At 41.1% G+C, this 14,166-nt stretch overlaps 1 protein-coding gene across 2 annotated transcripts in view; it reads right to left on the minus strand.

The window, feature by feature from the left end:
* UNC13B (unc-13 homolog B) overlaps positions 1–14,166 on the minus strand; it is a 279,025-nt gene that overhangs the window by 241,733 nt on the left and 23,126 nt on the right.

Below are 14,166 nucleotides of genomic sequence, written 5' to 3' on the forward strand. Positions count from 1 at the left end.
AGAACTAGAGAAGCAAGAGCAAACACATTCAAAAGCTAGCAGAAGGCAATAAATAACTAAGATCAGAGCAGAACTGAAGGAGATAGAGACACAAAAAACCCTTCAAAAAAAATCAATGAATCCAGGAGCTGGTTTTTTGAAAAGATCAACAAAATTGATAGACCGCTAGAAAGACTAATGAAGAAGAAAAGAGAGAAGAATCAAATAGACACAGTAAAAAATGATAAAGGAGATATCACCACTGATCCCACAGAAATACAAACTACCATCAAAGAATAATATAAACACCTCTATGCAAATAAACTAGAAAATCTAGAGGAAATGGATAAATTCCTGGACACATACACCCTTCCAAGACTAAACCAGGAAGAAGTTGAATCCCTAAATAGACCAATAACAGGCTCTGAAATTGAGGCAATAATTAATAGCCTACCAACCAAAAAAAGTCCAGGACCAGACAGATTCACAGCCGAATTCTACCAGAGGTACAAAGAGAAGCTGGTACCATTCCTTCTGAAACTATTCCAATCAATAGAAAAAGAGGGAATCCTCCTTAATTCATTTTATGAGGCCAACATCATCCTGATACCAAAGCCTGGCAGAGACACAACAAAAACAGAGAATTTTAGACCAATATCCTGATGAACATCAATGCAAAAATCCTCAATAAAATACTGGCAAACTGAATCCAGCAGCACATCTAAAAGCTTATCCACCATGATCAAGTGGGCTTCATCCCTGGGATGCAAGACTGGTTCAACATATGCAAATCAATAAACGTAATCCATCATATAAACAGAACCAAAGACAAAAACCATGATTATCTCAATAGATGCAAAAAGGCCTTTGACAAAATTCAACAGCCCTTCATGCTAAAAACTCCCAATAAATTAGGTACTGATGGGACGTATCTCAAAATAATAAGAGCTATCTATGACAAACCCACAGCCAATATCATACTGAATGGGCAAAAACTGGAAGCATTCCCTTTGAAAACTGGCACAAGACAGAGATGCCCTCTCTCACCACTCCTATTCAACATAGTGTTGGAAGTTCTGGCCAGGGCAATCAGGCAGGACAAAGAAATAAAGGGTATTCAATTAGGAAAAGAGGAAATCAAATTGTCCCTGTTTGCAGATGACATGACCGTATATTTAGAAAAACCCATTGTCTCAGCCCAAAATCTCCTTAAACTGATAAGCAACTTCAGGAAAGTCTCAGGATACAAAATCAATGTGCAAAAATCACAAGCATTCCTGTACACCAATAACAGACAAACAGAAAGCCAAATCATGAGTGAACTCCCATTCACAATTGCTTCAAAGAGAAGAAAATACTTAGGAATCTAACTTACAAGGGATGTGAAGGACCTCTTCAAGGAGAACTACAAACCACTGCTAAGTGAAATAAAAGAGGACACAAACAATGGAAGAACATTCCATGCTCATGGATAGGAAGAATGAATATTGTGAAAATGGCCATACTGCCAAAGGTAATTTATAGATTCAATGCCATCCCCATCAAGCTACCAATGACTTTCTTCACAGAATTGGAAAAAACTACTTTAAAGTTCATATGGAACCAAAAAAGAGCCAGCATTGCCAAGTCAATCCTAAGCCAAAAGAACAAAGCTGGAGGCATCATGCTACCTGACTTCAAACTATACTACAAGGCTACAGTAACCAAAATAGCATGGTACTGGTACCAAAACAGAGATATAGACCAATGGAACAGAACAGAGCCCTCAGAAATAATACCACACATCTACAACCATCTGATCTTTGACAAACCTGACAAAAACAAGAAATGGGGAAAGGATTCCCTATTTAATAAATGGTGCTGGGAAAACTGGCTAACCATATGTAGAAAGCTGAAAGTGGATCCCTTCCTTACACCTTGTACAAAAATTCATTCAAGATGGATTGAAGACTTAAATGTTAGACCTAAAACCATAAAAACCCTAGAAGAAAAAACCCAGGCAATACCATTCAGGACATAGGCATGGGGAAGGACTTCATGACTAAAACACCAAAAGCAATGGCAACAAAAGCCAAAATTGACAAATGGGATCTAATTAAACTAAAGAGCTTCTGCACAGCAAAAGAAACTACCATCAGAGTGAATAGGCAACCTACAGAATGGGAGAAAATTTTTACAATCTACCCATCTGACAAAGGGCTAATATCCAGAATCTACAAAGAACTCAAACAAATTTACAAGAAAAAATCAAACAACCCCATCAAAAAGTGGGCAAAGGATATGAACAGACACTTCTCAAAAGACATTTATGCAGCCAACAGACACATGAAAAAATGCTCATCATCACTGGCCATCAGAAAAATGCAAATCAAAACCACAATGAGATACCATCTCACACCAGTTAGAATGGCGATCATTAAAAAGTCAGGAAACAACAGGTGCTGGAGAGGATATGGAGAAATAGGAACGCTTTTACACTGTTGGTGGGACTGTAAACTAGTTCAACCCTTGTGGAAGACAGTGTGGTGATTCCTCAAGGATCTAGAACTAGAAATACCATTTGACTCAGTCATCCCATTACTGGGCATATACCCAAAGGATTATAAATCATGCTGCTATAAAGACACACGCACACGTATGTTTATTGCAGAACTATTCACAATAGCAAAGACTTGAAACCAACCTAAATGTCCATCAATGAAAGATCAGATTAAGAAAATGTGGCACATATACACCATGGAATACTATACAGCCATAAAAAAGGATGAGTTCATGTCCTTTGTAGGGACATGGATGAAGCTGGAAACCACCATTCTGAGCAAACTATCCCGAGGACAGAAAACCAAACACCGCATGTTCTCACTCATAGGTGGGAATGGACACAGGGTGGGGAACATCACACACTGGGGCCTGTCGTGGGGTGGGGGGAGCGGGGAAGGATAGCATTAGGAGTTATACCTAATGTAAATGACGAGTTAACGGGCGCAGCACACCAACATAGCACATGTATACATATGTAACAAACCTGCACGTTGTGCACATGTATCCTAGAACTTAAAGTATAATAATAATAATATTAATATTAATAATAATAAAAACAAAGTCCCTAGATCCCCAGGGCAGAGACATAATGCCTCCAACCTCTTTGCTAACACGTAACAAAACTGACTTTGCTCCAGTTCCCAATAAGTTCCTCATCTCCATCTGAGAACTCCTCAGCCTGGCCTTCATTGTCCATATCACTATCAACGTTTTGGTCACAACAATTTAACAAGTCTCTCAGACAGTCCAATTTTTCCCTCATCCTCCTGTCTTCTTCTGAGCCCTCCACACTCATCCAACCTCTGCCCATTACCCAGTTCCAAAGTCACTTTCACATTTTCAGGTATCTTTATAGCAATGCTTCACTCCTTGATACCAATTTTCTGTATTAGTCTGTTCTCGTACTGCTATAAAGAAATACCTGAGACTACATACTGTATAAAGAAAAGAGATTTAATATTTAATTAGCCCACAGTTCTGTAGGCTATACAGGAAGCATGACAGCATCTGCTTCAGGAAACTTATGATCATGGCAGAAGGCCAAGGAGAAGCAGGCACATACTACATGGCCAGAGCAAGAGGAACAGAGAGAGGGAGAAGATACCACACACCTTGAAAAAATCACATCTCAAGAGAACTTACTCACTCACAGGAGAAAAGCACCAAGCAGATGGTGTTGACCTATTCATGAGAACTCCACTCCCATGATCCATCACCTACCACCAGGCTCCACCTCCAAAACTGGGGATTACAATTCGACGTGAGATTTGGTAGAGACATAGATCCGAATCCTATCAATATGCTTGAACATATGTTATGAACAGGAACCTAAGTATGGAAAGATACACACCAAGTGGGGTGTTAACATTATTACCTTAATTGATAAGATTGAAACAGATGTGTAGATATGTTTTTTAAAGTTTTTAAATCCTTATACATCTTCTAACGGTTCACATATTGTATTAGTCTGTTCTCACATTGCTATAAAGAACTACCTGAGACTGGGTAATTTATTTAAAAAAGAGGTTTCATTGGTTCACAGTTCCACAGGCTGTACAGGAAGCATGGCAGGGGATGCCTCAGGAAACATGATCATGGCGGAAGGTGAAGGGGAAGCAGGCACATCTTACCCGGTTGGAGCAGGAGGGAGAGAAGGTGGGAGAGGTACTACACATTTAAACAACAAGATCTCATGAGAACTCACTCACTGTCACAAGAACAGCAAGGGGGAAGTCCGCCCCCATGGTCTATCACCTCCCACCAGGCCCCTCCTCCAACATTAGGGATTACAATACAATTCGACATGAGATTTGAGTGGGGACACAAATCCAAACCGTATCACATATTAAAATAAGCAAGTGTTTTGAAAACATATCACATATTAAAACAAACAGGTGTTTTGAAAAATGGCTGGGTGTAGTGGCTCTGGCCTGTAATCCCAACACTTTGGGAGGCTGAGGCAGGCAGATCACTTGAGGCCAGGAGTTCAAGACCAGCCTGGCCAACATGGCGAAACCCCACCTCTACTAAAAATACAAAAGCTAGCCGAGTGTGGGGGCACACACCTGTAGTTCCAGCTACTCAGGAGACTGAGGTGGGAGGATCGCTTGAACCTGGAAGGCGGAGGCTGTACTAAGCCGAGATCATACCACTGCCCCCCAGCCTGGGTGAGAGAGCGAGACTCTGTCTCAAAAAAAAGAAAAAAGAAAAACATTAAATATTTAAATAAGAAAGCACTATATTGCTCAATCAATATCAACTACTTCCTCAAGACTGTTAAAAAATACCAGATTGAATAAACTTGTTATTCATCTAATTATGAAGCTAATTTAAAATAAATATTTAGGCCAGGTTCAGTAGCTCAAGCCTGTCATCCCAACGTTTTGGGAGATTGAGGCAGGAGGAATGCTTGAGCACAGGAGCTCAAGACCAGCCTGGGCAACATAGGGAGATCCTGTCTCTACAAAAAAATTAAAAATTAGCTGGGCATGGTGGCACATGCCTGCAGTCTCAGCTTCTCTGGAGGCTGAGGTGGGAGGATTGCTTGAGCCTAGGAGGTCAAGGATGCAGTCAGCCATGATCGTGCTACTGCACTCTAGCCTGAGCAACAGAGCAAGACCATGCCTCAAAAAAAAGAAAATAAATAAATAAACAGATTTTTAAAAAGTAGTATTTTCAGAGTCAAAGTTGGGAGGTACTTCAGCACACAATTCCTGCCTCATCCATATTACTACTATAATATGTAAAAATGGAAAAGATGTGTGGAAAAGAAATATTCATTACAAAAACACTGAGGTTCTTATAAAACTCCAGCCAATATGAAAACCCTGGAAGTCAGGGCTAAAGAGAAAATGGCTGGGCAGAGCATCCTCCCCAAGATCCTTACAAGTAAAGGTAGAAATAGGAGAATATATAAGAACTGTACCTAACCCTCAAAAAAATGTGTAACTTCAGCTCTTGAGTCTCTCTGACCTTGATATAGAACCAAAGCTACAAGGGATTATGGGAAATAATTCTATTCACACTGACTCTGCAGCCAGCGACCTGGTTCCCCAGGCACAGGGAATGGCTAACTTGCCTTGTTCTAGCCAGTTCTATGCATGGAACAATTTCCAAAGCATTGTGGCACTAGTTCCCTTGTTTTTAACCCATCTATTTCAGAATCTAGAAGTAAAAAGGTGTATCACCTCCCAAATACAACAACCACCATTTCTTATTTAAAACTTCACATTTTAAAAGATAGAAATGAAAAAAAACAAAAGATAGGAATAACATCCCACTGCCCTGTATATATATGTACGCATGTATATGTGTATGCGTATTAGCATGGTTACAATAATTAATTTGCATATTCAGCTATATTTTTACATTTGTCAAATATTTGGACATAAAGATGGACCATGACATCTCTCAACCAACTGACCACAGTTGACTCAGCTGTTCTGACTGGCTAGCAATATGTTCGTGAAGGAGGGGGAAGAAAAAAAACAACTCTAACAAAGCTGAATATTCTGTCTGTGCAGACCAATCTAGCTTTTTAAAACGGAATCCTCAGGACTAACTTTAAAAAGTATTTTTCAGGGCCAGTATGGCCCTCTGAGAATTATGAAAAAGGGTACTTGAGACCTTATGAACACCTTTTCTTGGAAGGAAAAGGCTAAAATCAGAAATAAGATAAAAAAGGCTAAAATCAGGGACAAGATTTAACAAAATAACTATGAGGATGTAAACAAAAAGTATCTGAGACAGATCTCAATCAATTTAGAGGTTACTTTTGCCAAGGTTAAGGACCATGGCCTGTGACACAGCCTCAGGAGGTCCTGAGAACATGTGCCCAAGGTTTTTGGGTTACAGATTGGTTTTATACATTTTAAGGCAAAGACAAAAACTGATAACACGTTAAGTATGCATTGGTTTGGCCTGGAAAGGGGGCACATTGATACAGGAGTTAAGAAGAACTTACTTAGGCAGATAGTAAGGGTACAGAAGTCCTTGGTAAGGTTTTCCTTTTAATAAGAAGCAGCCCCAAATCATTTTCTAACAAAGAGCAGCCTGTAAAATCAAGCTGCAGACATACATGCTGGCAGGTGTGCCAATCATGTTCAAAATAGTGGCTCCATCTTCCCTTCTTTGCTAGCCATGTGTACAGTAAGGAGCAGACAAGATGGCATCAGCCAAGGGGAAAGTTCCATTTGCATAAAAAGATTAGGGTGGGGTGGCCAGCCTTCCCCAAGTACTATGTAAAGGTCACACCTGATTGAACCAATTTGTGAGCCCTATGTAAATCAGACACTGCCTCCTTAAGACTACAAAATCCGGCGCATCCACCACCTGCCCACCTTTTGCTCTCAGAAGTCCCCTCTCTCACACTAGAGAGAGAGCTGTTTTCCTTTCTTTTTGTTTCTCTTTCTCTTGCCTATTAAACCTCCATTCCTAAACTCCTCGTATGTGTCCGTGTCCTAAATTTTTCTGGCACGAGATGACAGACGCTGGGTATTTACCCCAGACAACGTAGCCAATTCATGTCAGGGGGCTCACTCAGGATACCAAGGTACAACACTCATCAAAACGGTGAGTAGAGGAGTGGACTCCAACTCTGTCCTTTCATTTGGGGGCTGTTGGCCTCCTCTTTAGAACTAAATCAAATCAATAATGGGCATCTGTCAGCCAGTTAAAAACACAGTTAGCGTGGCTGCCATTCTTAAAGACTGAGATGTGAGATTTACTGGGAAGAAAATGGAGAATCCCCCAGCACCCATGGGTTGCTGGGCATGTTGGCCATGTTTGAACCAGCTTCCTTTCATGGAGGACTTAGCCATTGTGAGGGGCTGTAAGAGGTTCTAGAGCAACTGAGGATTTCTGGCTGGGGCTACCTTCAGGTGTTATCCAAAGACTTCTGGGCTGATCCCAGTCTCCGACCACCTGATGGGGTGTTGGCAACAGGATCTCCAACTTTTCTATCATAATTTCCTCCTTTCCTGTCTGCGACTGTCATATCTCCTATTCTCTCTGTGTATGCTATGTGAGCGAAGTTTTACAGTTCAGTTATCTTGTTTGGCAAGATCAGGAAATGTTGTAGGGGATATAGCTCAAGGGAAGGCATCTTTGAGATTTTCTAGAAACAGTGGGCTCCCCCCGACAGCATCACTCTCTGCCCTTGGTCTGAAGAGCATATGGCATTTGCAGGTCTCTCCCTGCCCTTGGTCTGGAGAGCAAATGGAACTTCCAGGTCACTCTGCCCTTGGTCTGGAGAGCACGTGGCATTTCCAGGTCTCCCTCTGACCTAGGACTGGAGAGCACATGTCGTATCAAGGTCACTCTGCCTTTGGTCTGGAAAGCACATGGCATTTCAAGGTCAACAGCACCATCTAGTGGAATAGGGATCCTCTTCATGAGGCACATTGTCAGTCCTTTACCAAAAACAGCCTAGCTTCCCAATTCTCTTCCCTTTTTGAGCCTCTCTACTACACCAGGCTTCATGCTGCTTCTGTAAATGGGAAAATTCTGGCTTCAACAACTAGGAATAAAACATCCTCCAAAACCAAATTTTATTCCTGATGCTACCCCATCAACAGGAAAACAGCCATTTAGTCCCTACAATCTTTTTTTTTTTTTTTTTTGAGACGGAGTCTTGCTCTGTCACCCAGGCTGGAGTGCAATTGTGCGGTCTCGGCTCAATGCAACCTCCACCTCCTGGGTTCAAGCGATTCTCCTGCCTCAGCCTCCTGAGTAGCCGGGATTACAGGCACAGGTGGATTACATGCCACCACGCCCAGCTAATTTTTATATTTTTAGTAGAGACAGGGTTTCACCATGTTGGTCAGGCTGGTCTCGAACTCCTGACCTCATGATCCACCTGTCTCGGCCTACCAAAGTGTTGGGATTACAGGCAAGAGCCACCACACTCAGCCCCTATGATCTTTTAAGGCACCTATTCTGCCTCCAATCAGAATGGTACTTAATTAGTAAGGGGATTTTAAGTTCAGAAGTTAACCAGAACCATTCTCTAAGGGTAAACACTTTAGCATGGACTGTAATAGCAGGATATAGAGCTCAAACCAGCACACTTCCTCCATTAAGGAGGGAAGTGCAACAGTTGCCCAAATGCACCTGTCACATAGTCTCTCCCAAGATCCATTTTTCAGGGAGCCAGGCAGGTCACACAAGTCTAGGAAGTCAAAGGAAATCACAGGCAGAGGACTTGAGTTGCATGAATGAGCGTGACTAATCCCAATCACTTAGTTCCTCTGGTTCCATGGCTGGGGGTCACGCCTGCAACCATGGGTGGCACATTAAACAAGGTGCCAGGACCCAGAAACCACAGAGGGAAAACAGCAGGAGGGACGTCCCCACTGTTTTCCTCTCCACCCTGGGTCACACCAAAAGGAAGGTGAAAAAAGAGATGGCTTTTTATCACTTCTCTTTCTAGATGGGTAACAGATCATCTTCAGCCTGCACCCCTCCGGAATACATTCTGAAGCACAAGGACTCCTTTGATTCTAATAATTTAAAGAAAAATCAACTCATTTTCTTTTGCACAAGGGCATGGCCTTACTAGACGTTTGCAGGTGTTACAAAATCAACCCAGCTCTTTTAGTAGTCATATCAGGCAGGCCTGTAGCAAATGATTCACCAAAGTCAGAGAAGTAACTTCCAGGGGAACAATCTAAGGATCCCCCTTATTCAGGGGCCCCTCAAGTTCCCTTCTCATTACAGTACCTGAGGCAAATAAAGGGAGACTTAGGCCAATTCTCCAACCACCCTGATAGGTATATAGAAGCTTTCTGAAATTTAACTCAGGTGTTTGACCTCTCATGAAGGGATGTTATGCTGCTTCTAAGCCAAACCCCAACTACAGTTGAAAAACAGGCAGTTCTGCAGAAGGCAGAGAATTTTGGAGATGTACAATATGTCTCCTATAATAAGCAAAAAGGGAAAAGAGAAAATAGAGAAGATCAAGAAATAGAGGAAACACCATTGTCAATAGGAAGGGAAGGAGTACCTCTTAACAACTCTAATTGGAACCCCCAGACTTTTCTATGGTATTTTTCCTTCTTTTACAGCTTAAAATGGCTCCTATATGCTTTTATAATGTTCTTCCAACCTGGGAAAAGTTAATTTTCCAAACCTTAAAAATGCTTGGCTTAGAGCTGAGCTGGGGGAAAGGAACTAGAAGCCTGACATGTGGGCAAAAGGGAAAAATTTTCTTACGAGTCAGGTTTTTGGCTTCTCTCTCCCTGTCCAAACTGGCAAAAGGGTTAAGGATTATTGTTTATATTTGTGGTTAAGTTTTAATTAATGAAAAGGGATTTGTGAGGTTGGTCTTAAACTGTAGCCAATCTGTTGTGCTTCGTGTATCTTTCTGTATGGTCCTGTGGAAAGAAAGGGTACCTTAGGTTAAGATGCAGACCCAGGACCCTATAAGCCTGCTGCTGTTCAAGCCAGTCCAACAAAATGGTCAGTAACAAACTTGGCTACAGGCCTCCATCTTGTTTCATGTACTTGGAAACATGACGTGTAACCACGTGGCAATACTTTGTTTCAGTCACTGCCATTTTACAATGGTGGCTGTCTTGTGCTAAGTTAGTTCCTGGGGGAGGGCCACAAAATCAGATAAGCCAGCTTATCAATCTCGGCAGAGCCAGCTGATCCATCAAGGGCAGAGTTTACAAAATATCTTAAATACTGATCTTGAGCAGTTAAGGGAGGATAAAATCTTGTAGCCTCCAGCTGCGTGACTCCTAAGCCATGGTTTCTCATTTTGTGGCTAGTTTCTTGGTCTGGTCCCCAGGCAAGAGGGAAGTATATCTTAGGAAGGGGCTGTTACCACCTTTGTTTTGGACTATAAACTGTAAACCAGACACCTCCCAAAGTTGGTTCAGCCTATGCCCAGGGATGAGCAAGGACAGCTTAGGGGCTAAAAACAAAATGGAGTTGGTTGGGTCTGATCTCTTTAACTGTCTAGGTCACAATTTTGCAATGAGAGTTTCAAAAGTTGGTTTATCACCCCTTTGAAAATACCTGATACCTGGCAGGGCACGGTGGCTCACGCTTGTAATCCCCGCACTTTGGGAGGCGGCGATCACCTGAGGTTAGGAGTTTGAGACCAGCCTGACCAACATGGTGAAACCCCATCTCTACTAAAACTACAAAAATTAGCTGGGTGTGGTGGCTGGCACCTGTAATCCCAGGTGTTTGGGAGGCTGAGGCAGGAGAATCACTGGAACCCGGGAGACGGGAGTTGCAGTGAGCTGAGATGGCACCACTGCACTCCAGCCCGGGCGACAGAGCGAGATTCTGTCTCAAAAAAAAAGAAAAAAGAAAATACCTTGCACACTAGTGGTTAAGTCATAACCTAATTAAGGCTTGTTGGTCTCACCTGTGAGGTTACTTTTTGTAACATTCAAAAGCTGAAATCTTAACTGCTTGGTGTGGCTAAAGTTTAGTAACAAGGGATCTAAAAGGATTTTCTTAAAGAGTGCTCAGCTTAATTAAAAGTGGATATCCCAGTTATAGATATACTTAAAAGGCTATTATGTTTTTCTCTTCTTGGATCATGTTTTTCTGGAAAAAGGCTTTTTTCTTTTTAGTCGACTGAATTATTTTTCTCCATTTTTTGTCTTGCCACTCTTAATGCACATATGACAGGCCCTAAGATAACTTCTGGTAGCCTGGGACTCCTTGGGAAAAACAGAGGAGGCACTACAGACCCTGTTTTGGCTGCGGGGCGGGGGAAGAAAAAAAAAAACTGTTTTCCCCATGAAACCCCAGGAATTAAAAGCAGATCGTTCCCTCTCAAAATCAAAGGCTCAGTTCTGTTTTGCATTGTGTTATCTGATAGTTTTGAGTTTTGGGGATATCAAATTACTTCACATTATGAGAGAGCTTTGGTGCGTAATAACTAGGTAGGAAATATACTTTAAGGAATGGCTAATAGTAGTTATGAAGGGATACTTAACTCTTTGCACATTTGAGTCAGAGAAGCATGCTCTTGGCCACCTATAAGATATGGAAACATCCCCACCCCATACTGAGAGATGAGACTCCCATGAGGGATGGGCCGATTACAAAATAAGCCAATTGGCTTTGGCTTGCCTTGAAATGAAACGCACAGTAGAAGCACTGCACTGTCTTCTTCCACAGTATCTCCCACCTTGGGGGGATCCAAGATCCAGTATAAAATGGCACCGTTAATTTTGTGGATCTTTCTTTGCCTTCAGCTGTGCCTACTTCTTAGGCCCTAAAAGGCATGCTATCCTGGCCCTGTTCCTCCAAGGGCTCCATCCTGAAACCAGTAATCCAATTACGAAACTGGCAGGTCGGGCGTGGTGGCTCACGCCTGTAATCTCAGCACTTTGGGAGGCCGAGGTGGGCGGATCACCTAAGGCTGGGAGTTTGAGACCATCCTGACCAACATGGAAAAACCCCGTCTCTACTAAAATATAAAAAATTAGCCGGGTGTGGTGGTGCATGCCTGTAATCCCAGCTACTCAGGAGGCTGAGGCAGGAGAATCGCTTGAACTGGGGAGGCGGAGGTTGCAGTGAGCCGAGATCACGCCTTTGCACTCCAGCCTGGACAACAAGAGTGAAACTCTGTCTCAAAAAACAGAAAAAAAGAAACTGGCAAATGAAAAATGTTACAAGTGCTGAATCTTCTATTTGTGTTGCTATATATGTGTTGTGTGTAATGTCTATTAAAAAAGCTCTAATTGATTGGGTTAAAGAAAAATAAGCACTTAAATATTTTTTAGTTCACATGATTGTAATCTTTAAGAAATAAAAATAGTCTGAAGGAGTATTGGTAAAATGCAAGTGTCGTCAAAATGCAAATAGGTGGTCTAAATCATACAACTTAGATACTAGGTTTGCTAAATGGTCCAAATTGCCTGCTTTACAGATAGGTAAGGCCTGGGACACGTGAAAGTTAGATGCTGAAGAGTGATTATCTGCACTTCTGTCTGGGTCCTAGGCTCCACACCTGGTACATAATTAAAATCACTTACTAAATAGGTTTTTCACCAAAAGTAAAAGTTGCTAAGAGTTAACAGTGCCACATGTATTTGAGGTCACTAAACAGTTTTACATGCAAAGCATATAAAAACAGTAAAATGCGTTTTTTAGTAAAAGATTATAAGAATGCATGGAAATGTAAATTTTGCCCAGGGATGAGGGATTATCTTAAATTTGATAAGATAAAGCCAGAGGTTTAAGCAAGTTACAGAAAGATTGTAAAAATTAATCTTGCAAACAATGTGTAAACATTAAATCCAGAAGGGCATTATATGGTCTTTTCATAAATTGAGTATTGAAATAAAAGCATAGCAAGGTTGTCTTAAGATGCTAATCTGCCCTTTAGTAAAAGGGGTTATAAAAGGTTTGTAAAGATTGCACCTCATGGTCAAATTGGTTAAAATTAGATGGAATCATCTATAAGGTTTCATTTAAACAAATTGGGGCTAACATTAATAAACTAATGCAAGGGTAAATTTTGGCTTGGAATAGGATTTTCATGTAATAGTAAAGGCTAATAGAAGGTTTTTGCCTTTTGAGTCATTTTGGCAAAATAAGTAATTTATGGCAATCTGAAATTCTATTTCATAACATCAAGTATTTTAAACCTCTGACATTTAACACGTGTCCCAAAATCAAACTTCAAGTTTCAGAATTCTCTTTCCTGATGCCTGGCTTTCTGGATGGTTCAGAGGCCCCTGAAAAATCCAAAGAAGAGGTACACGGGATTATTTGGCATGTTTAGTCACATAAGATTGCCAAAATGATGTCTGATCTTCTTTAAGTTATATTTTGGTGAATACTAATAAATGTTCCAAAATTGCATGTGACTTCTAAAATTCTAATGTCTAAGTATATGCTATCAATTATAATTAAGGTTAAAGTTATTGTAAATCACAGAGATAACTAAACTTATTTTTCAGCCATGTTTTTAACTATAACTACCTTGGAAATTTTGTCATTCGCAGACAATTGTTGTCTTGCTTTGTTCTTTCTCAAAAGATGGTTTATAATCAAGCTATAGGACTTTAACAGGTGTTCTCAAATGTGGGTTTTTTAATAGCTTTAAAGATTGTAACACGGAATAAAGAAAAAAAAGTACAGGACTATGAAGAACTAAAATGCTCACGTATATCAAGCAAAATAAGAGTTAACTAAATGGACTGCACTCACAAAGCTAAAGCAAACTTTCTGACTTTTGCTTGGAATATTGCTGATCCTTGTTTTGTTTTTCAGAGTCAATGAAACTTATTTTGAACTACTTATGGCCTTTAATAATTGAGTAAGGTATACTCTTGGGAACAAAATTTGGAGCATGTTTGTTTCTCTCCGCCTAGTTCCTCTAGAATTTGGAAACTATTTAAGGAGTCAATCTAGACTTGCAGAGCCAATAAAAGCCCCATGAGAAGAACTGGCCTCATACCCTTACCTACACAGTCCCCGTCCAGGGTTCCTGACCTGCAGTCAGTAAAGAATGTCACTTTCTAACAGATCCAGGAGCTCCAAGTTTATCTTGGGACCTTAAGAGGAGGGGATCACCCAACTCACAGGTATTTGAGGATATAAACCCATGGCTGGGTTCAGCTCTAAGAGGTTTTATCTAAAATTCCTTGTGGAACAGAGTTCCATCAAAGC

This window comes from Pongo abelii, chromosome 13 (assembly GCF_028885655.2).
Source record: "Pongo abelii isolate AG06213 chromosome 13, NHGRI_mPonAbe1-v2.0_pri, whole genome shotgun sequence".
NCBI lineage: Eukaryota > Metazoa > Chordata > Mammalia > Primates > Hominidae > Pongo > Pongo abelii.